Source organism: Salmo trutta, chromosome 4 (assembly GCF_901001165.1).
Source record: "Salmo trutta chromosome 4, fSalTru1.1, whole genome shotgun sequence".
In the NCBI taxonomy this organism is placed as follows: Eukaryota; Metazoa; Chordata; class Actinopteri; order Salmoniformes; family Salmonidae; genus Salmo; species Salmo trutta.
This window is the reverse complement of record NC_042960.1, coordinates 5557652-5572276: the sequence shown is the minus strand read 5'-3', so window position 1 is coordinate 5572276 and position 14625 is coordinate 5557652.

The window sequence follows — 14625 nt, the reverse complement described above, 5'->3', positions numbered from 1 at the left end:
TGTAAGTAGTGGAGTGTTCTGGACTGAGTATTCCGGAGTCTGTTAGTACTAGAGAGCTTGTCCAGTACTCCAGTGCTGCGGAGAGACCTTGGGTCATCTGGCAGATAGTGCTCTGTGCGCCACTAGAGGTTGCTTAAGACTAGATGGGTGGTTTTGAAGGTAACAGGTTCTCTCTCTCTTCTCCTCCCCATTGCTTCTCTCCTCCTCCCTCCCTCACTTTCCGGTGGGAGACAGTTCAGGAGAAGTGCACGGCCGCAAGTACACTAGAGAGAATTCACATTCACGAAGTCCTCGTTGTTGGTTTGTGCCTGATCATGTATTACAGGGAATGGTGTATTTATAGTTTATCTGACGCCATTCCAAATGTTTTTTTTTTAAATTCCAAATGTTTCTTTGATTCGCTCTCTGGATGTAATGACCACCCAGATGCAGCCAATACCACATGCTGTGAGTCAGGACACGTGTGTTGAGCTTGTAATTACATGTACTGGACGATGTGTGCTGTATCACAAATAAACTGTATAAATTCATAGTGAACTTTAGCAAAAGTGCAGACTGCAGCCCTGTTGAATGAATCCAGTGTGTATTGAAAAGGGGATGGAAAAGTCAGGATTTAGCAATGCTGACTCAAAACGCAGCTGAATTTCATTACAAGTCAATTTGTGACCTCTCTTACTTGGAAACTGGTTTATAAACTACTCACTTTAGAGACTGCAACTTAATTGCATGGCGTGCCGTGATACACTATATATACAAAAGTATGTGGACACCCCTTCGAATTAGTGGATTTGACTATTTCAGCCACACCCGTTGCTGACAGGTGTATAAAATCGAGCACACAGCCATGCAATCTCCAAAGACAAACATTGCCAGTAGAATGACCTTACTGAAGAGCTCAGTGACTTTCAACGTGGCACCGTCACAGGATGCCACCTTTCCAACAAGTCAGTTTGTCAAATTTCTGCCCTGCTAGAGCTGCCCCGGTCAACTGTAAGGGCTGTTATTGTGAAGTGGAAATGTCTAGAAGCAATAACGATTCAGAAGCGAAATGGTAGGCCACACAAGCTCACAGAACGGGACCGCCGAGTGCTGAAGCGCGTAACGTTTAAAAATCGTCTGTCCTCGGTTGCAACACTCACAACGAGTTCCAAACTGCCTCTGGATGCAACATCAGCACAATAACTTTTCGTCAGGATTTTCATGAAATGGGTTTCCATGGCCAAGCAGCCTCACTCAAGCCTAAGATCACCATGTGCAATGCCAAGCATCTGCTGGAATGGTCTAAAGCTCACCGCCATTGGACTCTGGAGCAGTGGAAACGTGTTCTCTGGAGTGATGAATCATGCGTCACAATCTGGCAGTCCGACGGATCAAATCTGGGTTTGGCGGATGCCAGGAGAATGCTATCTGCCCCAATGCATAGTGCCAACTGTAAAGTTTGGTGGAGGGGGAATAATGGTCTGGGGCTGTTTTTCATGGTTCGGGCAAGGCCCCTTGGTTCCAGTGAAGGGAAATGTTAACAGTACAGCATACCATGACATTCTAGACGATTATGTGTTTCCAACTTTGTGGCAATAGTTTGGGGAAGGCCCTTTCCTGTTTCAGAATGACAATGCCCCCTCGCACAAAGCGAGGTCCATACAGAAATGGTTCGTCGAGATTGGTGTGGAAGAAGTTGACTGGCCTGCACGGAGCCCAGACCTCAACCCCATCGAGCACCTTTGGGATGAATTGGAACGCAGACTGCGAGCCAGGCCTAACCCCCCAACATCAGTACCCGACCTCACTAATGCTCTCTTCCAACATCTAGTGGAAAGCCTTCCCAGAAGAGTGGAGGCTGGAATGGCAGCAAAGGAGGGACCAACTCCATATTAATGCCCATGATTTTGGAATGAGATGTTCGACAAGCAGGTGTCCACATACTTTTGGTCATGTAGTGTATCTTGTAGTTTTAGCCTGAACTGCAGTATGTTACGTCTGTTGATACTGTAGATATCTAAATAGTGGATACTACCTGCTTTAAGGGTGTACATACTTTCTATACTACCTGCTTTAAGGGTGTACATACTTTCTATACTACCTGCTTTAAGGGTGTACATACTTTCTATACTACCTGCTTTAAGGGTATACATACTTTCTATACTACCTGCTTTAAGGGTGTGCATACTTTCTATACTACCTGGTTGAAGGGTGTACATACTTCTAAAATACCTGATTTAAGGGTGTACATACCCCATTGGTATCTCTTTTCATCTTTTATCACCTGTTCCTCTGTCAGTTGGTGGTAGAGTAAACAGATAAACAGTGCAGTAAAATGTCCTACTTTCTGTAGTATGCAGTTTAATCCTGGCCTCAGTATTGCTGCCTTCTGTTATATTTCTGCCGTGTAGTTATTTACTATAGTTGCTGTGTACACTTTCTAAGAATGAGCTGTTTATAACCATTCTTCTCCTGCTTTTACCTACCATATGCCCTCCTCTCCTGTTTCCTTTACCAGGCTATTCCCCAACCCACTACCCCTTACATAACACCACACTCACTCACACACACCACCACCCCACCCCCACCGTACTCAGTGGGAACTAAGTGGGATGAATGGGCTACCTGGAAATCTCACTGTTTCAAATGACGGCCGTGTGGAAGTGGAGCTGTGAGCCCTGGTGTTATTATCCTCCTGCCGTTCATTCACAAAAATCTCAGAGACACTAAAGAGGTAGGAGGGTCCCACCCAGTTACCTACACCCCTCTCCTCCCTCACAGAGAGACACTAGAGAGGTAGGAAGGGACTGGGAGAGCCCCACCCAGTTACCTACACCCCTCTCCTCCCTCACAGAGAGACACTAGAGAGGTAGGAAGGGACTGGGAGAGCCCCATCCAGTTACCTACACCCCTCTCCTCCCTCACAGAGAGACACTAGAGAGGTAGGAAGGGACTGGGAGAGCCCCATCCAGTTACCTACACCCCTCTCCTCCCTCACAGAGAGACACTAGAGAGGTAGGAAGGGACTGGGAGAGCCCCACCCAGTTACCTACACCCCTCTCCTCCCTCACAGAGAGACACTAGAGAGGTAGGAAGGGACTGGGAGAGCCCCACCCAGTTACCTACACCCCTCTCCTCCCTCACAGAGAGACACTAGAGAGGTAGGAAGGGACTGGGAGAGCCCCACCCAGTTACCTACACCCCTCTCCTCCCTCACAGAGAGACACTAGAGAGGTAGGGAGGGTCTGGGAGAGCCCCACCCAGTTACCTATACCCCTCTCCTCCCTCACAGAGAGACACTAGAGAGGTAGGAAGAGACTGGGAGAGCCCCACCCAGTTACCTACACCCCTCTCCTCCCTCACAGAGAGACACTAGAGAGGTAGGGAGGGTCTGGGAGAGCCCCACCCAGTTACCTATACCCCTCTCCTCCCTCACAGAGAGACACTAGAGAGGTAGGAAGAGACTGGGAGAGCCCCACCCAGTTACCTACACCCCTCTCCTCCCTCACAGAGAGACACTAGAGAGGTAGGGAGGGACAGGGAGAGCCCCACCCAGTTACCTACACCCCTCTCCTCCCTCACAGAGAGACACTAGAGAGGTAGGAAGGGACTGGGAGAGCCCCACCCAGTTACCTACACCCCTCTCCTCCCTCACAGAGAGACACTAGAGAGGTAGGAAGGGACTGGGAGAGCCCCACCCAGTTACCTACACCCCTCTCCTCCCTCACAGAGAGACACTAGAGAGGTAGGAAGGGACTGGGAGAGCCCCACCCAGTTACCTACACCCCTCTCCTCCCTCACAGAGAGACACTAGAGAGGTAGGAAGGGACTGGGAGAGCCCCACCCAGTTACCTACACCCCTCTCCTCCCTCACAGAGAGACACTAGAGAGGTAGGAAGGGACTGGGAGAGCCCCATCCAGTTACCTACACCCCTCTCCTCCCTCACAGAGAGACACTAGAGAGGTAGGAAGGGACTGGGAGAGCCCCATCCAGTTACCTACACCCCTCTCCTCCCTCACAGAGAGACACTAGAGAGGTAGGAAGGGACTGGGAGAGCCCCACCCAGTTACCTACACCCCTCTCCTCCCTCACAGAGAGACACTAGAGAGGTAGGGAGGGACTGGGAGAGCCCCACCCAGTTACCTACACCCCTCTCCTCCCTCACAGAGAGACACTAGAGAGGTAGGAAGGGACTGGGAGAGCCCCACCCAGTTACCTACACCCCTCTCCTCCCTCACAGAGAGACACTAGAGAGGTAGGGAGGGTCTGGGAGAGCCCCACCCAGTTACCTATACCCCTCTCCTCCCTCACAGAGAGACACTAGAGAGGTAGGAAGAGACTGGGAGAGCCCCACCCAGTTACCTACACCCCTCTCCTCCCTCACAGAGAGACACTAGAGAGGTAGGGAGGGACAGGGAGAGCCCCACCCAGTTACCTACACCCCTCTCCTCCCTCACAGAGAGACACTAGAGAGGTAGGAAGGGACTGGGAGAGCCCCACCCAGTTACCTACACCCCTCTCCTCCCTCACAGAGAGACACTAGAGAGGTAGGGAGGGTCTGGGAGAGCCCCACCCAGTTACCTACACCCCTCTCCTCCCTCACAGAGAGACACTAGAGAGGTAGGGAGGGTCTGGGAGAGCCCCACCCAGTTACCTACACCCCTCTCCTCCCTCACAGAGAGACACTAGAGAGGTAGGAAGGGACTGGGAGAGCCCCACCCAGTTACCTACACCCCTCTCCTCCCTCACAGAGAGACACTAGAGAGGTAGGAAGGGACTGGGAGAGCCCCACCCAGTTACCTACACCCCTCTCCTCCCTCACAGAGAGACACTAGAGAGGTAGGAAGGGACTGGGAGAGCCCCACCCAGTTACCTACACCCCTCTCCTCCCTCACAGAGAGATACTAGAGAGGTAGGGATGGTCTGGGAGAGCCCCACCCAGTTACCTACACCCCTCTCCTCCCTCACAGAGAGATACTAGAGAGGTAGAGAGGGACAGGGAGAGCCCCACCCAGTTACCTACACCCCTCTCCTCCCTCACAGAGAGATACTAGAGAGGTAGGGAGGGTCTGGGAGAGCCCCACCCAGTTACCTACACCCCTCTCCTCCCTCACAGAGAGATACTAGAGAGGTAGGGAGGGACAGGGAGAGCCCCACCCAGTTACCTACACCCCTCACCCCACCGGCTGCCCCCTCACGCCAGGGACCTCATGGTGACATCATGTCTCTGCCAGAGAGCAGATGCATTGTTGTCTGTGACTGGCTCAAACGTCCTTTTTTTATTTCTCTCTCGCTCTCTTTCCCTCCCCTCTTTTTTTCCCTTCTCTCCCTCTGTCCTCTTCCCCTTTTTGTGTGTTTTGTTTTCACAAACAACAAAGAGACGCCAAAGTTTCATCAAGACAGGAGACATCCTTCCTCTCTTTGGCCGTTGAAAAGGGCCGCTCCCCCCTCCTCTCCTCCCCCTTCTCTCTTCCCCTCCCTCCCACTTCAATGGCCACATCACACACAGGCAGGGCGTCTGCCACAGGATAGCTTTACCTTGGTCTTTCCTTTCTCTTCTTCAGCACCAGTGTGTGTGTGTGTGTGTGTGTGTGTGTGTGTGTGTGTGTGTGCGTGCGTGCGTGTGTGTGTGTGTGTTCCATCACTCATCGGTGGTCTGCTGTTTTTCTTTCCTCACAGGCGCTCAAGGTGACGTCCCGCCTCACTTCTCTGTGATTAACTGGAACCAATGGCACCATCTCTGTTCCACGGGTCGCATCTCAAATGGCACCCTATTCCCTATAACGTGCACTACTTTTGACTGGGCCCATAAGGCTGTTGTCGAAAGTGGTGCACTATATGGGGAATAGGGTGAATTTGCGATACATCCAGGGAATGATTTGTCGCTGGCTAGAATGAATGGTTCAAGTTCTGGAAAGATTTTCCTGAGGAGTTGATTAAAACATTCTCTCCCTCCTATTTTGGCGGAGTTAATTCATCATTCTTTTTCAGAGAGCTTTCTCTGGGCATCAGCTCAAGAAAAGTCAGATTAAACCATGCAGTACAGTGATATCCCTTGAGGAAGACATCCTTGCGAGCGCACACACACACACACACACACACACACACACACACACACACACACACATACACACACACTCTGTTATGACCTTCAAGATGATATTGATCTTAGATTAGAAATAGCACAATGAATGAATGGAGAAACATATGCCCAGGAAATGACTCTGCATGTATGACTTGGCCTGTGTCTTGATGTTGGGAACATCTGTCTTCTACTAGATATATTTCATCCTTCCTTCTCTCTTTCCCTCCTTTATCCATCGTTCCTGGAGCCTCTGAAACGTCTGCGTTTATCATGTTTCTGGAGAGATACTCATATCAAGTGGAATTATTTAGATTTGTTTAAACCTACATATGTCGCTCAAGGGGATAGATGCTGAATGTTTTTTTGACCATGTACGATTGAATTATGTTGAAATTCAGCATCATGAACATCCACTTTCACTTGGATTGACTTCTTTCAGAATGGTCTGATATCTGACCCTTATTGAATGTCTTTGGAACATCAAGATGTGCTGGCTGCCGAAGGCTCAGTTCCAATGTCCACACAGGCATATTACTTCCAATGAAGCAATGTATTGGCCATGCTAATATGGATATTGGAAACGTAGCCTTTATTTACACCTGGTCCGTTAAAACTCTAGCATGCTAACGTTAGGTGGTCATCCCTCAATCTAAAGTCTGGTTGAGATGCACCTCGGGCTACACTGACATCAGTCGCACTGCAGAGAATAGCAGATCCTGTATTCAGTGTCAATGCAGGAATGCTGGTCTAGGAACAGGTCCCCCATGTCCATGTAATGTCATTCATCATGATCTAAAAGGCAAAACTGATCCTATATCAGCCCTATGACACGTATAGATGTATTATAACATCCCACCTGGGCAGCAGCACCAGAAATGACACCATCTGTTTACCCAGATCAGAGAGAGAGAGAGGGAAAGAGAGAGAGAGAAAGCGAGAGTAGGTCTGTGTCCCGTCATAGGTGGTATGATGTAGTCATTGGCAGGTAAAACAATCCTCTATATAAAAAAAACAGATCTTACACTGTCATGAGAAGTTAGCAGTAGCACTCCCCTAAGATATTTTCAAGGATATGGCAAAACACTTGTTACCATATAAATGATGGTGGCTCGGTGTGAGAGTATCCATGGAGATCGGAACAACAGCTGTAAAACAAACCGGCGAGGGAAGACATTTTCAGGGTGGGTGGGGATGAGAAATCGGAGGCTGACGGTGCGTGACCAAGCTAACGAAGTCACACTCTCCAGTCTCCAAGTACCAAACGTGTGACCTTCAAAGCATACTCTTCTACGGATAGCAGTCACAGACTGTGACAAATGGCAGCTTTTTATTGAAGAAGTGTGCAACTCTAAACTTGCCAGTCTTTGCCAAGAGTGTCAAGGCTTGTATTGTATTAGTGGCTTGATTAAATAGAGATATTCAATATTATACCCATAGAAATATAATTACTAGAATGGGGTTCCCCATCCAAGTCAATGTCCCATGATCTAGTTATTCTTGTTTATAAACTGGGTGTTTCGAGCCCAGTTTATGACAAAAACTGGGTATGACGAAACATTTATTTGTACTGTTCTAATTACGTTGGTAACCAGTTTATAATAGCAATAAGGCACCTGGGAGGTTTGTGGTATATGGCCAATATACCACGGCTAAGGGCTATATCTAGTCACTCCTCGTTGAGTCGTGCATAAGAACAGCCTTTAGCCGTGGTATATTGGCCATATACCACACCCCCTCGGGCCTTACTGCTTAAATGACCTCTTCTTCTCTCCTCTAAGTAGGCTGCTGTCTGTAGTGACGACAAAATACAACTGGAAACAAAACAACTCCTGTGTGTTGTTCATAAGGAGATAAATGAACAACAGCAAAATGTTTCTGTGCTAGTCGCTCCACAGAAACTCATTAAGGAAGATGGCCGCAGAAAAACGAACGTCAGGAGAATGAAACCGTAACAAAGTGAAGGCCTCCGGCACAACTCCTGTTTCATGTGGCCATAGATGTAAGCCAGGAGCTCCCTCTGCTTCACTCACTAGGCCTATCAAAGGCCTAGAATAAGAGAGACTTGTAATATTGCATTAAGAATGACATTTGTTCTTCTTCTCTCCTCCTCTCTTGTTTTCCCCTACAGTAGGCCTAATTTCATAATCCACTCGCCAATGTTGTATGGTGGAGAGGCGGCTGCCTCTTAAAATGAAATAAACCCATAATGATAATGTCTACAGGGTTTAGAGGTTTCAGAGGCCTCAAGTGAACATTTCTGCCCCAACCGAAAGCCCTTGACCACACTGAACGGCAGTTAGATTCTGGTTTCCAACTCTTGGTGGGTGGCGTGGCACTGAACTCTGACTAAGTCCTGATTCAGAGGGGGAATTTTCATTGTAGTGCACTCTTAAGTGTTCTCGACATGCTGCTCACTTCGCTGAGGCCCAATAAAAACCCAGTGCTTTTTGCACTTCTCTTGGGCCTTGTTTTTACATTAAGCGAGTGCCACATAGACAGAGCATTTTTTTTGGCACAAAACTCAGATACCCAGCCGAGCACAGATGTGAGTTGTTGGTGGTAGCACTTCATTTGATCCCTCCTTGTCAAAGATTCAGATAGTGAGGGATAGTCAGTTAGAATTGCTCTAGAATGGAAACTGATATGCTCAGTTTCAGTTTCAGGTCCGAGACAGTCTATTCATCCAATTCTGCCTTGGATGAGTTGAGTTGCTGGGATACTAGCCTTAGTAACCTGGGTTATGACAATGGTTGAAGTTGACCTGATTTCTCCTTTATGTCACGACCTCATTGACCATCAGCTGACGGGATTGGCCACAGGCCCCTTTCAGCCAATTAGAGGCCCCGGTGAGTCCAGACTTTTCCCCAGGCCACCGTCGATCACGAACTACTCCCGAGGCAAACATCATCCACCACTCAACCAGCACCAATTATTATATCAGGTCTCCTCTCTGGCCCTTTGTCTGGAGGCCTTAGAGGATGTTGTTTTGTGTGTGTTGGAGAAATGATGGCCTGTGTCCGGTCTGTAAGAAGAGTTACCCCGGAATAGAAGATAGAGGGAACAACAATGGTTTTTCACAATGCCTTTTGCGCTCCTTTCTTTCCCAATAGCCCCGGCTGCAACCGGACACCTCCTCTATGTTACTTCAGTGCTTATCCAAGCGTCTCCGAGGGACGCGACCGCTCACTGTGACAATAAAAAAGTTATATTACCATGTGATCTATTCTCCTTATACAATGAATGGACAGGTCAGGTCTATATTGAACCTGACGAACGCAGTTATTTGAAAGCAGAGCTTTTTGTGTTCCCCACAACCATGGACTGCCCTGATATTCTTTCCCCCGTCTGGTCCTCGGGACTATCCAGGAATGAACAGCACACCTGAGTCTATTATACTGTATAGGCCATTTGGCATGTGCTTTTGTCCACAGCGACATACAGTCACGCATGTATACATTTTACGCATGGGTGGCCCCTGGAATTGAACCCACAATCCTTGTATTGCAAGCGCCATGCTCTACCAACTGAGCCATACAGGACCGGGGTTTGATGATCAGTTGGCTAGTTGACTCGGGTGTGTTAGTGATGTACTGGAACAAAGGATAGCGATGCAGTAAAAAAAAGGGTGGTGGGGATCCTTGAGGAAAGATTTGAAACCACTGAACACTACTCGAAAACACACGTGTTACTGTAACTATCCGTGTTGGACAGCTGTACAAACACTGCAAAACAACATGACTCATGGGGAATTTCAGCTGAATAAAAATGACTCATTATTGCTCTGGAATTCAGAACACTGGACAGCTCATAATCATAGGAGCCTGGCCTTGCTCATTGACCCACTCCTAAACACTTGTTCACGTGTTGGACAGGGCCGCTTGTATAATCAATAATTGGTATAATCTTGTTTGTTTAATAACTTGTCCCAAAGTGACTGGAGAACTCACAGTTCCAGTACACTGTCCAGACAAAACAATAGGTACGTGAAACTTCAGTCTTAGTACCCAAAATACCCCCTCCGCTTCCCCTCCTCTCTTCTCCCCTGAGGGAGGCAGGCAACACTACCCATGTATGGTAAGGCAGGCAGAATAGATTTCAGGACGGATAACCCCAATGTGATGGAGATAAACCAGATAAACCATGCACTTATCAGGAGGAGATGATTTACATGTCATCGTCCTCCTTGTTACAAGGAACAATCTCTTGTACTGACGCTCCTTTATCTGCTCGTTGTCTCTCTTTTCTGTGTTTACTGCTAACCTAATCTGAGGCCTGGAACAGATCAAATACCATCACCGGGGAAGACGGCTATATACTCTGTACGGGACATTGAGCATATCTCTCGCTCTCTCCCTCTCTTCGGCTCAATGAAGACAGGGCGTTAGTGCGGTGACTGACTGACTGGAGATTCAAACAGGGGGGTCAACCAAATAAGGATTAAACAGGGGGTCACCCAAATGGGGATTAAACAGGGGGTCACCAAAATGGGGATTAAACAGGGGGTCACCAAAATGGGGATTAAACAGGGGGTCACCCAAATGGGAAATAAACAGGGGGTCTACCAAATGAGGATTAAACAGGGGGTCACCCAAATGGGGATTAAACAGGGGGTCACCCAAATGGGAAATAAACAGGGGGTCTACCAAATGAGGATTAAACAGGGGGTCACCCAAATGGGGATTAAACAGGGGGTCACCCAAATGGGAAATAAACAGGGGTCTACCAAATGAGGATTAAACAGGGGGTCACCCAAATGGGGATTAAACAGGGGGTCACCCAAATGGGAAATAAACAGGGGGTTACCCAAATGGGGATTAAACAGGGGGTCACCCAAATGGGGATTAAACAGGGGGTCACCCAAATGGGAAATAAACAGGGGGTCTACCAAATGAGGATTAAACAGGGGGTTACCCAAATGGGGATTAAACAGGGGGTCACCAAAATGGGGATTAAACAGGGGGTCACCCAAATGAGGATTAAACAGGGGGTCACCCAAATGGGGATTAAACAGGGGGTCACCAAAATGGGGATTTGGGGGTCTGTAAATATTGATGTGTGTGGTGATGAGCCCTAAATTGCAGGGTTTAAGTTCTGCTAGTTCTCTTGTTGTTTAGGCTGCTGTTACAGTTTTTCTCCATCAACGGTGGAACTGACTGACTCCATATTTCTGCCCCTTGAAACATTGTCCAGTTTAGTATGAAAGGGGAATACTATACAGTAATATGGAAACCCCCTGGCATATTAACGTTAGTATTAGTGATGATGGGACTGCTAGGGATGATGGTAATTCCATGTGGTAGGTTTCACCCACTAAGTGGACATGGGATAAAGCTCTTTGGGAGTGTAGTTTTCCATCCTGTACTGACCTGCCAAGCCTGGTCATATAGTCGGTGTGTTTTTCCAGAGGCATGTCATCAGGGATCAGACCCCACTGAGGCTGGCTGCTTTACTCTGCTGTTGGCCCCGTCTACTGACCTGTGTGTGTGTGTGTGTGTGTGTGTGACAGATGATGTCAGTGACTTCTTCATTATTTCCATTGTCTACTGCTTCCTTACACAACTTATTGATGCTTCACTGGCTACTGAAAACGACTCTACTCATTACAGTGAGTTATAGCCTAACGGAGTCATCTTTGTACAGCAAAAATACTTCCATCATTATACTGTAGCCGTAGAGGCACCTGCCCAATCTGCTTGTGTTCATGGCGTGATAATGAAAACCAATTTTTAAAGCTGTAAAACATCAGGACCGGACCTACCTGCCCTCCTCCTCTCCCTGTCCTCCTTCTCCTCTTCCTCCTCCATCACAGTGCTAAATCAATCTTAGCTGTGAGTGGTCACAGACTGACTGGGCCTGTAAGGGGAGAACATCCCTTCCTTCCAGCACATTTCTGCCTGGGATCCATAAGGGGTCAAGTCCACACTACTTCAGAGGTTGATTGGGTGCACATGTGGGTTATTGAGTGAGTCAGCGCTGGCAACCCAAAATGTTAAAACCTGGATCAGCAGTTAATGCCCTCTTATAAAGGGGGTTTCCCCTAAACGCCACAGGGCAACTCAGCCAAATCAACAGGCACTCAAACAGCAAGGCACACTATATCTCATTCTGGCAACGCAGGACTGTGGGCACCAATAATGCCCCTCCAATCATCCCCTTTGTTTACACTTGAACCAGCTGCTCCATTGAGCATGCCCTATGTTATTTAAGACAAAGCTGGATTACATGGTGCTGTTCACTAATATCACTTACGCCCGTCTGCATTATCCTAATTGACTGCATGCATGATCGTCTCACAATGACTTTCATTTGAGTCGGACGTTGTCTTTGAGGGGGGAAAAGTCCCTCGATGGAGCTTAGAGACGTAAGCTGATATCGTTTGAGAACGCAGCGTAAAAAAACACAACCGCAGAGCATGAAACAAGAGTCTCTCTGTCCAGCCTCGTGCACTGTAAATCAAATATTCCCTTCACCGATGAATTCGACGTCTGAAATTACTGCGTTTCTGTTCTGTCGTCCATCCACCACCAAAGCCAAGGAATACATCTCGCTAACCAGCGGCATGCTAATAAGCGGTAGTGCCAACTGATGTTAACAAGGGGGCCGTTGAGTTGGACTGTAACCCAAAACACACCACAGGTCCTTAATCTAAGCCTTAATCTGTCCCTAAACTCCCTATGTTGATCCCAGGATCTCACCCTTGTGTCTTGAGTTTCACCTGTAGCGTCTCAGGACACTAGTATCCTTGTTTGGCTCTAATTACGGTGCTCACCTCAAAGTTTCCCCGGGGGAACCCCCCCCTGCCCAACCAAAGTTCCTGATGCCACATAGGCTGAGACAGTGACTCATTAGGTGTGAAGGAAAATGAAGACACTCCAGTGCTGTCTGACTGTTCAGTTCAGACTCTATAGTAGCCTTAGTGTCTGTCTACCTCCTCAACCCTACAGAATGTTCTCCAGACTCCCCACAAGCCTCATTGGCTGGTGAGAGATACTGAGGTACCAGCCATAGAAGATGAACTACTCATTGAAGGATATGTCACGTGAGCTATACTCGTGGTATTGTCATAGAGAGATTCTCATGGTTTTGTCATAGAGAGATTCTCATGGTTTTGTCATAGAGATTCTTATGGTTTTGTCATAGAGAGATTCTCATGGTTTTGTCATAGAGAGATTCTCATGGTTTTGTCATAGAGAGATTCTCATGGTTTTGTCATAGAGAGATTCTCATGGTTTTGTCATAGAGAGATTCTTATGGTTTTGTCATAGAGAGATTCTCATGGTTTTGTCATAGAGAGATTCTCATGGTTTTGTCATAGAGAGATTCTCATGGTTTTGTCATAGAGAGATTCTCATGGTTTTGTCATAGAGAGATTCTCATGGTTTTGTCATAGAGAAATTCTCATGGTTTTGTCATAGAGAGATTCTCATGGTTTTGTCATAGAGAGATTCTCATGGTTTTGTCATAGAGAGATTCTCATGGTTTTGTCATAGAGAGATTCTTATGGTTTTGTCATAGAGAGATTCTCATGGTTTTGTCATAGAGAGATTCTCATGGTTTTGTCATAGAGAGATTCTCATGGTTTTGTCATAGAGAGATTCTCATGGTTTTGTCATAGAGAGATTCTTATGGTTTTGTCATAGAGAGATTCTCATGGTTTTGTCATAGAGAGATTCTTATGGTTTTGTCATAGAGAAATTCTCATGGTTTTGTCATAGAGAGATTCTCATGGTTTTTTCATAGAGATTCTCATGGTTTTGTCATAGAGAGATTCTCATGGTTTTGTCATAGAGAGATTCTTATGGTTTTGTCATAGAGAAATTCTCATGGTTTTGTCATAGAGAGATTCTCATGGTTTTGTCATAGAGATTCTCATGGTTTTGTCATAAAGAGATTCTCATGGTTTTACTAGGCATACAGTATATTCGTCATATCTTCCCAGTCATGTTACTTACTTCACCCCTTGAAGCCTGGTTCCTCTCTAGATGTTATCCTAGGTTCCTGCCTTCTAGAGAGTTTTTCCTAGACCCTGTTCGGTGTTGATTGCTTTCTGGGGTTTTAGGCTGGGTTTCTGTAAAGCACTTTGTGACAACTGCTGATATAAAACAATATTAAATACATGTGATTGATCGATTACTTTGCGTATGTTTTGGCCATGGACTGTCTGAGAGGACTGAGGAGACTTGAGTTTCACTGGAGACTCTTATAGGAAGTGTGCAAATTCTCGGCCCTGTGCGTTATCTCCACAAGCCCCATTGGCTGGTGATTGATAAACTCACTGAAGTACCAGACATGAAACTTTAGACTCTGAGCTTGTCGTGGTTTTACAGATAATTGGGAATCGTAATAAAATACTAAATAAATACTAAATACCAATGCCAAAAACCAACACCTAGAAAAACGTAATGCAAGCTTATATCTTGTTCTAAATGTAAGGGTGAATGAATATCTGTGGAGCCTGTCATTCTAATCTCAATTTACGGTCTCATCCTTTTATGTCTAATGCCTCTATTGGAATCTGAAACAGACAAGCACAATGTGCCAACTCAACCCCTTCTAAAAC